Source organism: Hordeum vulgare, chromosome 2H (assembly GCF_904849725.1).
Source record: "Hordeum vulgare subsp. vulgare chromosome 2H, MorexV3_pseudomolecules_assembly, whole genome shotgun sequence".
Taxonomy (NCBI): Eukaryota; Viridiplantae; Streptophyta; class Magnoliopsida; order Poales; family Poaceae; genus Hordeum; species Hordeum vulgare.
The window spans coordinates 620,439,120-620,454,399 of NC_058519.1; the positions used below are offsets into that span (position 1 = coordinate 620,439,120).

At 47.3% G+C, this 15,280-nt stretch overlaps 1 pseudogene; it reads left to right on the forward strand.

Annotated features, from left to right (window-relative positions):
• The first annotated feature begins 12,921 nt into the window (after nucleotides 1–12,921).
• Nucleotides 12,922–13,931, forward strand: LOC123428789 (annotated as a pseudogene).
• Nucleotides 13,932–15,280: the final 1,349 nt, after the last annotated feature.

Here is a 15,280-nt window from a genome sequence, read left to right on the forward strand (position 1 = left end):
AGATTTTGGGTGGTTCTTCAACCATTGGTTCGGTAGGTACACCTATTTTTTTGGTATTTTGTGTTTCCTACCCATAACTAAAGATAGAAAACCATAACAAAATAAAAACTACTTAGTGATAAAGCAAACAAGCACACACGAGAATATTCACCCCACGCTATTGCTCCCTGGCAACGGTGCCAGAAAAAGATCTTGATATCCCAAAAGTATAGGGGATCATTTGTGGCCCTTTTCGATAAATAAGAGTATCGAACCCAATGAGGAGCTAAAGGTAGACCAAATATTCCCTCAAGTTATATCAACCACCTATACAACTGTTGGGTAACGTAGCATAAATTCAAAAAATTTCCTACGCATATTCAGATCTTCCTATGGAGAGACCAACAACGAGAGAGAGGGGTGAGTGCATCTTCATAACTTTGAAGATAGCTAAGAGGAAGCGTTGCTAGAACGCGGTTGATGGAGTCGTACTTGCGGCGATTCAGATCGCGGTGTGATTCCGATCTAGTGCCGAACCACGGCATCTCCGCGTTCAACACACGTGCAGCCCGGTGACGTCTCCCGCACCTTGGTCCAGCAAGGAGGAGGGAGAGGTTGGGGAAGATCTCCGATAGCACGACGGCGTGGTGTCGATGGAGAGACGAGGTCTCCCGGCAGGGCTTCGCCAAGCACCGTGGGAGAGGAGGAAGAAGGGGGGCAGGGCTGCGCCGTGGGAGAGGGAAAACTGTGTGCAAAACAGCCCCAAAACTCCCACTATATATAGGAGGAGGGGAGGGGTGTGCCACCCCTAGGGTTCCCAGCCTAGGTGGTGCAGCAGCCCCCCCAGATGGGAGGTGCGGCGGCCAGGGCAAGGGGAGGGGGTGGTGCACCCCTAGGTGGGCCTTAGGCCCACCAGCGCCTAGGGTTCCCCCCCTCTCCACCTCCTGCGCCTTGGGCCTCCTTGTGGGAGGCGCACCATCCCACTTTGGGCTGGTTTCCCTCCCTCTTTTGGCCCATGCTACCTCTTGGGGCTGGTGGCCCCTCCTGGTGGACCCCCGGGACCATTTCCGGTGGCCCCGGTGGTCCCGGTACACTACCGGTGACGCCCGAAACATTTCCGGTGTCCAAAACCATCCATCCTATATATCAATCTTTACCTCCGGACCATTTCGGAGCTCCTCGTGACGTTCGGGATCTCATCCGGGACTCCGAACAAGTTTCGGTAACCTCGTATAACAATTCCTTATAACCCTAGCGTCATCGAACCTTAAGTGTGTAGACCCTACGGGTTCGGGAGACAGGCAGACATGTGTTGGGTAACGTAGCATAAATTCAAAATTTTCCTACGCATATTCAGATCTTCCTATGGAGAGACCAGCAATGAGAGAGGGGTGAGTGCATCTTCATACCTTTGAAGATCGCTAAGCGGAAGCGTTACTAGAACGCGGTTGATGGAGTCGTACTCGCAACGATTCAGATCGCGGTGTGATTCCGATCTAGTGTCGAACTACGACACCTCCGCGTTCAACACACGTGCAGCCCGGTGACGTCTCCCGCACCTTGATCCAGCAAGGAGGAGGGAGAGGTTGGGGAAGAACTCCAGCAGCACGATGGCGTGGTGTCGATGGAGAGACGAGGTCTCCCGGCAGGGCTTCGCCAAGCACCGGCAGAGAGGAGGAGGAAGTAGGGCAGGGCTGCGCCGAGGGAGAGGCAAAAGTCTGTCTCCCAAGGGCCAAAACCCCTCTCTATTTATAGGAGGAGGGGGAGGGGCTGCGCCACCCCTAGGGTTCCCTCCCTAGGGGCTGGCGGCCACCAGATGGGAAAGGGGGGCGGCGGCTAGGGTGGGGAGGGGTGGGGCACCACCTGGTGGGCCTTAGGCCCACCTGGCTTAGGGTTTGCCCCCCCTTTTCTCTCCCCCACGCATTGGGCTGAGTGGGGAGGCGCACCAGCCCACCTAGAGGCTGGTTCCCTTCCCCACTTGGCCCCCCTTACCTCCCGGGGTCGTTGCCCCCTTCGGTGGATCCCCCGGGCCACCTTCGGTGGTCCCGGTACGTTACCGGTGATGCCCGAAACACTTCCGGTATCCGAAACCATCCGTCCTATATATCAATCTTTACCTCTGGACCATTCCGGAGCTCCTCGTGACGTCCGGGATCTCATCCGGGACTCCGAACAACTTTCAGTAACCTCATATAACAATTCCCTATAACCCTAGCGTCATCGAACCTTAAGTGTGTAGACCCTACGGGTTCGGGAGACAGGCAGACATGACCGAGACGCCTCTCCGGCCAATAACCATCAGCGGGGTCTGGATACACATGGTGGCAACCACTTGCTCCATGATGATCTCATCGGATGAACCACGATGTCAATGATTCAATTAATCCCGTATACGATTCCCTTTGTTTGTCGGTATAGAACTTGCCCGAGATTCGATCATCGGTATACCTATACCTTGTTCAATCTCGTTACCGGTAAGTCTCTTTACTCGTTCCGTAGCACGTCATCGTGTGGCTAACTCCTTAGTCACATTGAGCTCATGATGATGTTCTACCGAGTGGGCCCAGAGAAACCTCTCCGTCACACGGAGTGACAAATCCCGATCTCGATTCGTACCAACCCAACAGACACTTTCGGAGATACCCGTAGTGCACCTTTATAGTCACCCAGTTACGTTGTGACGTTTGATACACCCAAAGCACTCCTACGGTATTCGGGAGTTGCACAATCTCACGGTCGAAGGAAAAGAGAGTTGACATTAGAAAAGCTTTGGCATACGAGTAATACGATCTAGTGCTATGCTTAGGATTGGGTCTTGTCCATCACATCATTCTCCCAATGATGTGATCCCGTTATCAATGACATCTAATGCCCATGATGAGGAAACCATGATCATCTATTGACTAACGAGCTAGCCAACTAGAGGCTTGCTAGGGACACTTTGTGATCTATTTATTCACACATGTATTACTGTTTCCTGTTAATACAATTATAGCATGAACAATAGACGATTATCATGAACAAGGAAATATGATAATAACCATTTTATTATTGCCTCTTGGGCATATTTCCAACAGTCTCCCACTTGCACTAGAGTCAATAATCTAGTTACATTGTGATGTATCGAACACCCATAGCAGTATGGTGTTGATCATGTTTTGCTCGTGGAAGAGGTTTAGTCAACGGGTCTGCAATATTCAGATCTGTGTGTACTTTACAGATATCTATTACTCCACTCTCGACATGGTCCTGGATGGAGTTGTAGCGACGTTTGATGTGCTTCGTCTTCCGGTGAAACCTGGGCTCCTTGGCTATGGCAATGGCCCCAGTGTTATCACACAAGAGTGTCATTGGACCCGACGCGCTTGGAACCACTCCAAGGTCGGTGATGAGCTCCTCCATCCAAATTCCTTCATGAGCCGCTTCTGAAGCAGCTATGTACTCCGCTTCACATGTAGATGCTGCCACAACTTCTTGCTTGCTGCTGCACCAGCTCACTGCCCCTCTATTCAACACATATACGTATCCGGTCTGTGACTTAGAGTCATCCAAATCTGTGTCGAAGCTAGCGTCGACGTAACCCTTTACGATGAGCTCTTCGTCACCTCCATAAACGAGAAACATCTCCTTAGTCCTCTTTAGGTACTTAAGGATATTCTTGACCGCTGTCCAGTGTTCCATACCGGGATCACTTTGGTACCTACCTACCAAACTTATGGCAATGTTTATATCAGGTCTGGTACACATCATGGCATACATTAGAGAGCCTACGGCTGAAGCGTAGGGGACAGTACTCATCTTCTCTCTATCTGATGCCCTGGTCGGTGACTGAGTCTTACTCAATCTCATACCTTGCAAAACTGGCAAGAATCCTTTCTTTGAGTTTTCCATATTGAACTTCTTCAATATCTTGTCAAGGTATGTACTTTGCGAAAGACCTATGAGGCGTCTCGATCTATCTCTATAGATCTTGATGCCTAATATGTATGCAGCTTCTCCAAGGTCCTTCATTGAAAAACTCTTGTTCAAATAGGCCTTTATGCTCTCCAACATCTCTATATTATTCCCCATCAATAATATGTCAACCACATACAGTATGAGGAAAGCTACAGAGCTCCCACTCACTTTCTTGTACAGACAGGCTTCTCCATAAACCTGTATGAACCCAAACGCTTTAATCACCTCATTAAAGCGAATGTTCCAACTCCGAGATGCTAGCACCAGCCCATAGATGGAGCGCTGGAGCTTGCACACTTTGTTAGCACCCTTAGGGTCGACAAAACCTTCTGGTTGCATCATATACAACTCTTCCTTAAGGTTCCCGTTAAGGAACGCTGTTTTGACGTCCATTTGCCAAATTTCATAATCATAAAAGGCGGCAATTGCTAACATGATTTGGACTGATTTCAGCTTCGCTACAGGAGAGAAAGTCTCTTCGTAGTCAACTCCTTGAATTTGTTGAAAACCCTTTGCGACAAGTTGAGCTTTGTAAACGGTTACATTATCGTTTGCATTAGTCTTCTTCTTGAAGATCCATTTATTTTCTATGGCTCACCGGTCATCGGGCAAGTCCACCAAAGTCCATACTTTGTTCTCATACATGGATCCTATCTCGGATTTCATAGCTTCAAGCCATTTGTTGGAATCCAGGCCTGCCATCGCTTCTTCATAGTTCGAAGGTTGACCGTTGTCTAACAACATGATTTCCATCACAGGGTTGCCGTACCACTCTGGTGCAGAGCATGCCCTTGTGGACCTTCGCGGTTCAGTAGTAACTTGATCCGAAGCTTCATGATCATTATCATTAACTTCCTCTTGAGTTGGTGCAGGCGCCACAGGAACAATTTCCCGCGCTGCGCTACTTTCCTGTTTGAGAGGGGGTGTAATAACCTCATCAAGTTCTACCTTCCTCCCACTTACTTCTTTCGAGAGAAACTCTTTCTCTAGAAAGGATCCGTTCTTGGCAACAAAGGTTTTACCTTCGGATCAAAGATAGAAGGTATACCCAATAGTTTCCTTAGGGTATCCTATGAATACGCATTTCTCCGCTTTGGGTTCGAGCTTTTCTAGTTGAAGTTTCTTCACATAAGCATCGCAGCCCCAAACTTTAAGAAACGACAACTTAGGTTTCTTGCCAAACCATATTTCATACGGTGTCGTCTCAACGGATTTAGACGGTGCCCTATTTAAAGTGAATGCTGTAGTTTCCAATGCGTATCCCCAAAATGATAGCGGTAAGTCGGTAAGAGACATCATAGATCGTACCATATCTAATAAAGTGTGATTATGACGTTCAGACACTCCGTTGCGTTGCGGTGTGCCAGGCGGCGTTAGTTGTGAAACGATTCCACACTTCCTTAGGTGTGTGCCAAACTCATGACTCAAATATTCTCCTCCACGATCAGATCATAGACACTTAATTTTTCTGTCACGTTGATTCTCGACCTCACTCTGAAATTCCTTGAACTTTTCAAACGTCTCAGATTTGTGCTTCATCAAGTAGATATACCCATACCTACTCAAATCATCGGTGAGAGTGAGAACATAGCGATAGCCACCGCGAGCTTCAACGTTCATTGGACCACATACATCAGTATGTATTATTTCTAATAAGTCGGTTGCTCTCTCCATTATTCCTGAGAATGGAGTCTTAGTCATCTTGCTCATGAGGCATGGTTCGCATGTGTCAAATGATTCAAAATCAAGAGACTCTAATAGTCCATCAGTATGGAGCTTTTTCATGCGCTTAACGCCGATATGACCAAGGCGGCAGTGCCACAAGTATGTGGGACTATCATTATCAACTTTACATATTTTGGTACTCACACTATGAATATGTGTAACATCACGATCAAGATTCATCAAGAATAAACCATTCACCAGCGGAGCATGACCATAAAACATATCACTCATATAAATAGAACAACCATTATTCTCTGACTTAAATGAGTAGCTGTCTCGCATTAGGCAAGACCCTGATACAATGTTCATGCTTAAAGCTGGTACTAAATAACAATTATTAAGGTTTAAGACTAATCCCGATGGTAGATGTAGAGGTAGCGTGCCGACGGCGATCACATCGACCTTTGAACCATTCCCGACGCGCACCGTCACCTCGTCCTTGGCCAGTCTCCGCTTATTCCGCAGTTCCTGCTTTGAGTTGCAAATGTGAGCAACAACACCGGTATCAAATACCCAGGAGCTACTACGAGCGCTTGTAAGGTACACATCAATAACATGTATATCACATATACCTTTAACGTTGCCGGCCTTCTTGTCCGCTAAGTATTTGGGGCAGTTCCGCTTCCAGTGACCTTTTCCCTTGCAATAGAAGCACTCAGTCTCAGGCTTGGGTCCATTCTTTTTCTTCTTCCCGGCATCTGGCTTACCGGGCGCGGCAACAGCTTTGCCGTCTTTCTTGAAGTTCTTCTTACCCTTGCCTTTCTTGAAACTAGTGGTCTTGTTGACCATCAACACTTGATGCTCTTTCTTGATTTCTACTTCTGCAGACTTGAGCATCGAGTACAACTCAGGAATGGTCTTCTCCATCCCTTGCATGTTGTAGTTAAGCACACAGCCTTTGTAGCTTGGTGGGAGAGACTGGAGGATTCTGTCAATTATAGCATCATCCGGAAGTTCGACTCCTAGTGAAGTCAGACGACCGTGTAACCCAGACATTTTGAGTATGTGCTCACTGACAGAACTGTTCTCCTCCATCTTACAGCTAAAGAACTTGTCAGAGACTTCATATCTCTCGACACGGGCATGAGCTTGAAAAACTAGCTTCAGCTCCTGGAACATCTCATATGCCCCGTGTTGCTCAAAACGCCTTTGGAGCCCCGTTTCTAAACTGTATAACATGCCACACCTAACCAGAGAGTAGTCATCACTCCGCGTTTGCCAGACGTTCAGAATGTCCTGGGCTACTGCGGGAGCGGGAGGGTCACCTAGCGGCGCATCAAGGACATAAGCCTTTTTAGCTGCTTCAAGGATGAGCTTCAAGTTGCGGACCCAGTCCGCATAGTTGCTACCATCATCTTTCAGCTTGTTTTTCTCTAGGAATGCGTTGAAATTGAGGTTGACGTTGGCCATCTACAATATTTATAAAGACAACTTTTAGACTAAGTTCATGACAATTAAATTCATTTAATCAAATTAAGTATGAACTCCCACTTAAATCGACATCCCTCTAGTCATCTAAGTGATACATGATCCATGTTGACTAACCCGTGTCCGATCATCACGTGAGACGGACTAGTCACCATGGTGAGCAACTTAATGCCTATCGTATTCAACCATACGACTCATGTTCGACCTTTCAGTCTCTTGTATTCGAGGTCATGTCTGTACATGCTAAGCTCGTTGATTCAACCTAGGTGTTTCGCGTGTGTAAATCTGGCTTACACCCGTTGTATGCGAACGTTAGAATCTATCACAACCGATCATCACGTGGTGCTTCGAGACAACGAACCTTCACAACGGTGCACACTTAGGGGAATACGTTCTCGAAATTTTAAGAGGGATCATCTTATTATGCTACCGTCGTTCTAAGAAATAAGATGTAAAACATGGTAAACATCACAATGCAATCATATAGTGACATGATATGGCCATTATCATCTTCGCCCTTTCGATCTCCATCTTCGGGCATCGCATGATCATCATCGTCACCGGCGTGACACCATGATCTCCATCATCGTGTCTCCATGAAGTCGTCACGCCAACTACTACTATCACTACTACTATAGGTGACCGTTAGCAATGAAGTAAAAGTAGTAAGCACATGGCGTTGCATCTCATACAATAAATTAAGACAACTCCTATGGCTCCTTCCGGTTGTCATACTCATCGACATGCAAGTCGTGAAACCTATTACAATAACATGATCATCTCATACATCATACATGCAACATCACAACTTTGGCCATATCACATCACATGTCAAACCCTGCAAAAACAAGTTAGACGTCCTCTAATTGTTGTTGCAAGTTTTACGTGGCTGATTTGGGTTTCTAGCAAGAACGCCTTCTTACCTATGTGACAGACACAACGATGATATGCCAAAGCTATTTACCCTTCATAAGGACCCTTTTCATCAAATCCAATCCGACTAGAGTACGAGAGACAGACACCCGCTAGCTACCTTTATGCACGGTGTGCATGTCAGTCGGTGGAACCAGTCTCACGTAAGCGTACGTGTAAAGTCGGTCCGGGCCGCTTCATCCCACAATACCGCCGGAAAAGAATAAGACTAGTAGCGGCAAGGAAATTGACACATCATCGCCCACAACTTTTGTGTTCTACTCGTGCATAGAATCTACGCATAGAAAACCTGGCTCGGATGCCACTGTTGGGTAACGTAGCGTAAATTCAAAATTTTCCTACGCATATTCAGATCTTCCTATGGAGAGACCAGCAACGAGAGAGGGGTGAGTGCATCTTCATACCTTTGAAGATCGCTAAGTGGAAGCGTTACTAGAAAGCGGTTGATGGAGTCGTACTCGCAGCGATTCGGATTGCGGTGTGATTCCGATCTTGTGCCGAACTACGACACCTCCGCGTTCAACACACGTGCATCCCGGTGACGTCTCCCGCACCTTGATCCAGCAAGGAGGAGGGAGAGGTTGGGGAAGAACTCCAGCAGCACGACGGCGTGGTGTCGATGGAGAGACGAGGTCTCCCGGCAGGGCTTCGCCAAGCACCGGCAGAGAGGAGGAGGAAGTAGGGCAGGGCTGCGCCGAGGGAGAGGCAAAAGTCTGTCTCCCAAGGGCCAAAACCCCTCTCTATTTATAGGAGGAGGGGGAGGGGCTGCGCCACCCCTAGGGTTCCCTCCGTAGGGGCCGGCGGCCACCAGATGGGAAAGGGGGGTGCCACCCCTAGGGTTCCCACCCTAGGTGGTGCGGCAGCCCCCCCCCCCCCAGATGGGAGGTGCGGCGGCCAGGGCAGGGGGAGGGGGTGGCGCACCCCTAGGTGGGCCTTAGGCCCACCAGCGCCTAGGATTTCCCCCCTCTCCACCTCCTGCGCCTTGGGCCTCCTTGTGGGAGGCACACCAGCCCACTTTGGGCTGGTTTCCCTCCCTCTTTTGGTCCATGCTACCTCTTGGGGCTGGTGGCCCCTCCCGGTGGACCCCCGGGACCATTTCCGGTGGTCCCGGTACACTACCGGTGACGCCCGAAACATTTCCGGTGTCCAAAACCATCTATCCTATATATCAATCTTTACCTACGGACCATTCTGGAGCTCCTTGTGACGTCCGGTATCTCATCCGGGACTCTGAACAACTTTCGGTAACCTCGTATAACAATTCCCTATAACCCTAGCGGCATCGAACCTTAAGTGTGTAGACCCTACGGGTTCGGGACACATGCAGACATGACCGAGACACCTCTCCGGCCAATAACCATCAGCGGGGTCTGGATACCCATGGTGGCTCCCACTTGCTCCACGATGATCTCATCGGATGAACCACGATGTCAAGGATTCAATCAATCCCGTATACAATTCCCTTTGTCTGTCGGTAAAGAAATTGCCCGAGATTCGATCGTCGGTATACTTATACCTTGTTCAAGTTCATTATCGGTAAGTCTCTTTATCGTTCTGTAGCACGTCATTGTGTGACTAAGTCCTTAGTCACATTGAGCACATGATGATGTTCTACCGAGTGGGCCCAGAGATACCTCTCCGTCACGCGGAGTGACAAATCCCGATCTCGATTCGTACCAACCCAACAAACACTTTCAGAGGTACCCGTAGTGCACCTTTATAGTCACCCAGTTACGTTGTGACGTTTGATACACCCAAAGCACTCCTACGGTATCCGGGAGTTGCACAATCTCATGGTCGAAGGAAAAGACACTTGACATTAGAAAAGCTTTAGCATACGAACAATACGATCTAGTGCTATGCTTAGGATTGGGTCTTGTCCATCACATCATTCTCCCAATGATGTGATCCCGTTATCAATGACATCTAATGCCCATGATCAGGAAACCATGATCATCTATTGATCAACGAGCTAGCCAACTAGAGGCTTGCTAGGGACACATTGTGATCTATTTATTCACACATGTATTACTGTTTCCTGTTAATACAATTATAGCATGAACAATAGACGATTATCACGAACAAGGAAATATGATAATAACCATTTTATTATTGCCTCTAGGGCATATTTCCAACAACAACTCTATGCACACTTAACGTTTGCTTTACCTAAAACAAGAATAAAACTAGAAGTACTTAGTACGTGTAATAGATATTTTTAAAAGATAATAAAGAACAAGTAAATAAAAGTTAGGTTATGTTTTGCAATAAAATAAAGAGTGTGGAAATCAAAGTTAGGGGATGTTTAGTAGAAAGCTTTTTTTGTAGCACAAGAAAAAGATTGTCCATAGGCAATTGAATAGAACATGATAGATACTTATCATGTGCAATGAGGGAGAGGCATACACTAACACACTTTCCGTACTTGGATCATATGCACTTACAATTGGACCTCTAGTAAGCATCCGCAACTACTATATATAATTAAGGTAAACCCAACCATAGCATTAAACATCAAGTCCTCTTTACTCCCATACGCGCACAACTATTTTACTCGGGTGTAAGTTTCTGTCACTCTCGCCACCAACTATAAGTGAACCATGAACATAATTCAAACCCTCCAGCGTGTATGCTTCACATGCGCACCTCACGGAAGGCACCTTAGGAAAGCATGATATCAACACACAACTCATACCAATAACATCATATCACAATTAACCCGTAGGACAAAACAGATGTACTCAAACATCATAGGATAGCCACGTATCATTGGGAAATAGTATGTACTGTTGAGCACCATGTTTAAGTAGAGAGTTATAGCGGGAAAAGAGGTGTTACACCACTGCATAGAGGGGTGGGGGAGAGTTGGTGTTCATGGCGGCAAGATTGTTGATGTAGATCGTCGTCACGCTCCTTGCCTCGACAGCACTCCCGCGCCACCGGGAGAGAGGGGGAGGGAGAGACCCCTCCTCCTCCTTCTTCCTTGGAGTCCCCCTAGATGGGAGGAGAGTTCTCCCTCTGGTCCATGTCCTCCATGGCAGCGGAGGGGCAGGAGCCCCTCCGAGATTGGATCTCCCTCTCTGTTCTCTTCTATTTTGCGTTCCTGTTTTATAGCCCTTCATCGTTTCTAAATTTCTTGAGATCCATAAATCTGATCGGGTTGACATTTTGAGGGGATTTTTTACCATAAATTTTCTTTCTTGCACCCAAAGAGGGATCAGGGCATATGGGGATTGACTAGGGTTTCATGGATTTTTTGGGGGAGTAGCTTTTAACACAATGATTTTGATTGGTTGTCCTGAGCCATTGTTTGGCAAGGATGCAAGCTAAATTTGTACTAAATGTCGTTACTTGGTCCATTTACACTATTAGGAAAACTTTATAAGCAACCACTTAGTAGTGGGCAGGTTAACTGGCACGCACTAGTGCACTACTACTAAATAGTACTAGCCTGGACAAAAAGCGCTCTAATGACTAAATAGTAGTAGCGCGGGCAAACAAAACCGCTCTACTGGTAGGGCATAGTAGTATTGCGGGTTAATTGACACACACTACTACTAAGTGGTCCCCCATTGTGCCTCGGGATAAACAATAGTACTAGCGCGGGGTGTAAAACTAGCGCTACTAAGTTGATAGTAGTAGCACGGGATGTGGACCCATTGTTAGTACTATGGTTAGACAGGGCCAGCCGATGCCCCCCACTTAGTAGTAGCGTGATACATTTCCAACTTATTGATAATTTATGAAGTATTCATGCCATATTTACCTAAGTTTACAATACTATTATATGGTTTTGATGCACTTTTTATGATTTAATTAGAACTAACCCGGACTGATGTTGTTCTCAGCAAAGTTACTGTGTTGTTGTTTTTGCGCAAAAAATAATAGTTCTCGGAATCACGTGAAACTTTTTGATGGTTTTTTCTAGAAGAAATAAGAAATATTGGAGCAAAGTACCACTAGAGGGGGGCCACCAGGTTCCCCCGGGACATCAGGGCACAGCCACCCCTTGGGCGTGCCCTGATAGCTTGGGACCATCCCATGGCTCCGTTCCGCGTGATTCAAACGCTAAAAACTCCTATAAATCCTAAAACCTCCAAAAGTCAACTTAGAACTTCGGCTCCACCGCCGCAAGACTTTGTCCCAATGAAATTTCATTTGGAGCCCTATTCCTGCACCCCACCAGAGAGAGCAATCATCAATGGAGGCCATCTTCATCATCCCAGCGATCTCCATGACAAAGATGGAGTAGTTCACCCTCGGGGCTGAGGGTATGTACCAGTAGCTATGTGGTTAATCTCTCTCTCTCTCTCCCTCTCCATCTCCCTCTCTTGTGTTCTTGAGATATCATGATTTTGATGTATATCGAGCTTTGTTAATATAGTTGCATCATATGGTGTTTGTCCCTTGCTGTCTTGATGTCATAAATTGAATCTTTCCCTTTGAAATTTTGTTATGTCGGACTGACACTATTAGAAAAATGGCTATGGCTAATATGGACATTAATGGCGCACCATCTATGTCGTGCGCCACTGCTATATAGCAGTGGCGCACCAGATATAGGTGTGCCATTAATGGCCATATTACTAATGGCGCACCTCGTGTGTGGTGCGCCATCACTAGTTTTGTCCTCGCTTCACACCCTTCCCAGACTTAGCAGTGGCGCACCAGGGGAAAGTGCGCCATTACTAGTTTTTACTAGTAATGGCGCACCACACCCACGGTGTGCCACTACTAACAATTTTTTTTCAATTTTCCTTGGCGCCTCGAAAACCCTAGCCGCTTCTTCTCTCCACCCACTCCCCGCGCGCGCCACAGCCGACCGCCGCCTCACCCTAGCCGAGACCTCCTCCTCCCCAGGCAGGCAGACACGCCAGGATACCCCACAGTAATACCACCATGGCTGGCGGCAAGATCCAGAAGAAGCACCACGATGGCGGTGGAGGCGGCGGCGCGTGGCTGTAGGGCGGGATCCCGTTCGAGAAGTCCAAGGGCCAGCACATCGTGCGGAACCCGGCGCTGGTGGACTCCATCACCGCCAAGGCCGGCCTCAAGCCCACCGACACCATCCTCGAGATCGGGCTCGGAACGGGAAATCTCACCAAGCGGTTGCTCGAGGCCGGCGTCAAGGCCGTTGTCGCCGTCGAGCTCGACCCGCGCATGGTTCTCGAGCTCAGTCGCTGGTTCCAGGGCCAACCCCTCTCCTCACGCCTCAAGGTACATGCACTCTCCTTTGTGGCTCCTAGTTTTCTCGTATCTTTGAAAATTTTGTTTTTGGCAGATAATTCAGTACTAGGTTTGTGCTATGCTACAATATCTGTTTTCTACTGTGCTTGCTCTACAATAGACTGCTCAGAGATTGGTGGTTTGGGGTAATTCAGGGTTGTATGATGTTTGGCTCATTGAGTTGAACAATCACGTGTCTTAGTAGTGTTGTTCTGCCCTGTCAACCCAGAGCAATAGCAATACATGTATGAGTGAGTTTTGGGTCTACACCAAAATTGACAACTTCCATATTCTTGATTGTTAAAGTTGTCAGTTTTGGTGTAGACGCAAAACTCACTCAGAAGCGCGTCCTTGAGTTGCTAGAGAAGAATTACAAGACGATGCAATCTCTCCAGCTTGCCCAAGAATCTGAAATGGGTGAGGAGAAGATGTCACCCGACGATGTTGCGATGCTAGCCAATATGGTCGAGGACCTGAGCATGGAGACGAGTGTCGAGAGAGAGGATGACGAAATGGAAATGGATGACGCTAACGCGGCAGACGACCGTGCTAGCTTCAAACAAAAGATTATGGGTATATTGCAGCAAGGTGATTTTGCACAGAAGGGGTCTTCCAAGCTGAGCCAAGTTGATTTCCTGTACCCGCTGTCTCTGTTCAACAAAGCAGGTATTCATTTTTCATGAGGGCCTGCTTAGTCAGCTAGCTTGAGATGGATCTTGAAAAGCCATGTTTACTTTTTGCCCATGTTCTATAAGCCGTATAAGTTAAAAGTCATCTATGTGATATCCTGCTCTGAATTCTATGTGATAATGTTCTCTGAGATATTTTCGATACCTTCGATTTTGCCCCAGCTTTAGAGAAGTCAAATAATTACAAGGAAATATCCTCTATGCCTATTATCCTCGCATTTGTATGGTTTGATAGTATTATGCCTAGTTGAGGATGTGAAGCAGATATATGCGTTGATAGTTTTGCCTGCTCAAAATGCAAGTGTAGTTTAGAACCAAAAAACACCCCATATTAGTTTAGAACCAAAAAACACCCCATCCTAATATTAGTAGTGGCGCACTTCTCGGCCTAGTAATGGCGCATTTTAGCTGCGTCATTAGTGTCTGGGATAGTAATGGTGCACCAGGTGGTGCGCCACTGATACGTCTGCATCGTATCTACTTTTCCAAACTCTTTTGCCCTTGTTTTGGACTCTAATTTGCATGAATTGAACGAAACTAACCCGGACTGGCGCTGTTTTCAGCAGAATTGCCATGGTGTTGTTTTTGTGCATAAATGAAAGTTCTCGGAACGTCCTGAAAATTTACGGAGAATATTTCTGGAAAATATGAAAAATACCTGCGCAAAGATCCACCGGAGGGGATGGGCCAGTGGGCCACAAGCCCTGTTGCCGTGGCCCCCCTGGCCGCGTCAACCAAGCTTGTGGGGCCCACATGGGTCTGCCGCCCCCAACTCCAGCTCTATAAATTCACTTTCGTCTAGAAAAAAAATCAAGAGAGAAGATTTCATCGCATTTGCGATACGGAGGCGCCGCCACATCCTGTTCTTCATCTGGAGGGCCGATCTGGAGTCCGTTTTGGGCTCCGGAGAGGGAAAATCGTCGCCATCGTCATCATCAACCTTCTTCCCTCTCCAATTCCATGAAGCTCTTCATCGTTCGTGAGTAATCTATTCGTAGGCTCGCTGGGCAGTGATGAGTAGGATGAGATCTATCATGTAATCGAGTTAGTTTTGATGGGGATTGATCCCTAGTATCCACTATGTTCTGAGATTGATGTTGCTACTACTTTGCCATGCTTAATGCTTGTCACTAGGGCCCGAGTGCCATGATTTCAGATCTGAAATTATTATGTTGTCACCATTATATGTGTGTTTTAGATCTGATCTTGCAAGTTGTAGTTACCTACTATGTGTTATGACCCGGCAACCCCGGAGTGACAATAACCGGAACCACTCCCGGTGATGACCATAGTTTGAGGAGTTCATGTGTTCACCAAGTGCTAATGCTTTGTTCCGCTTCTTT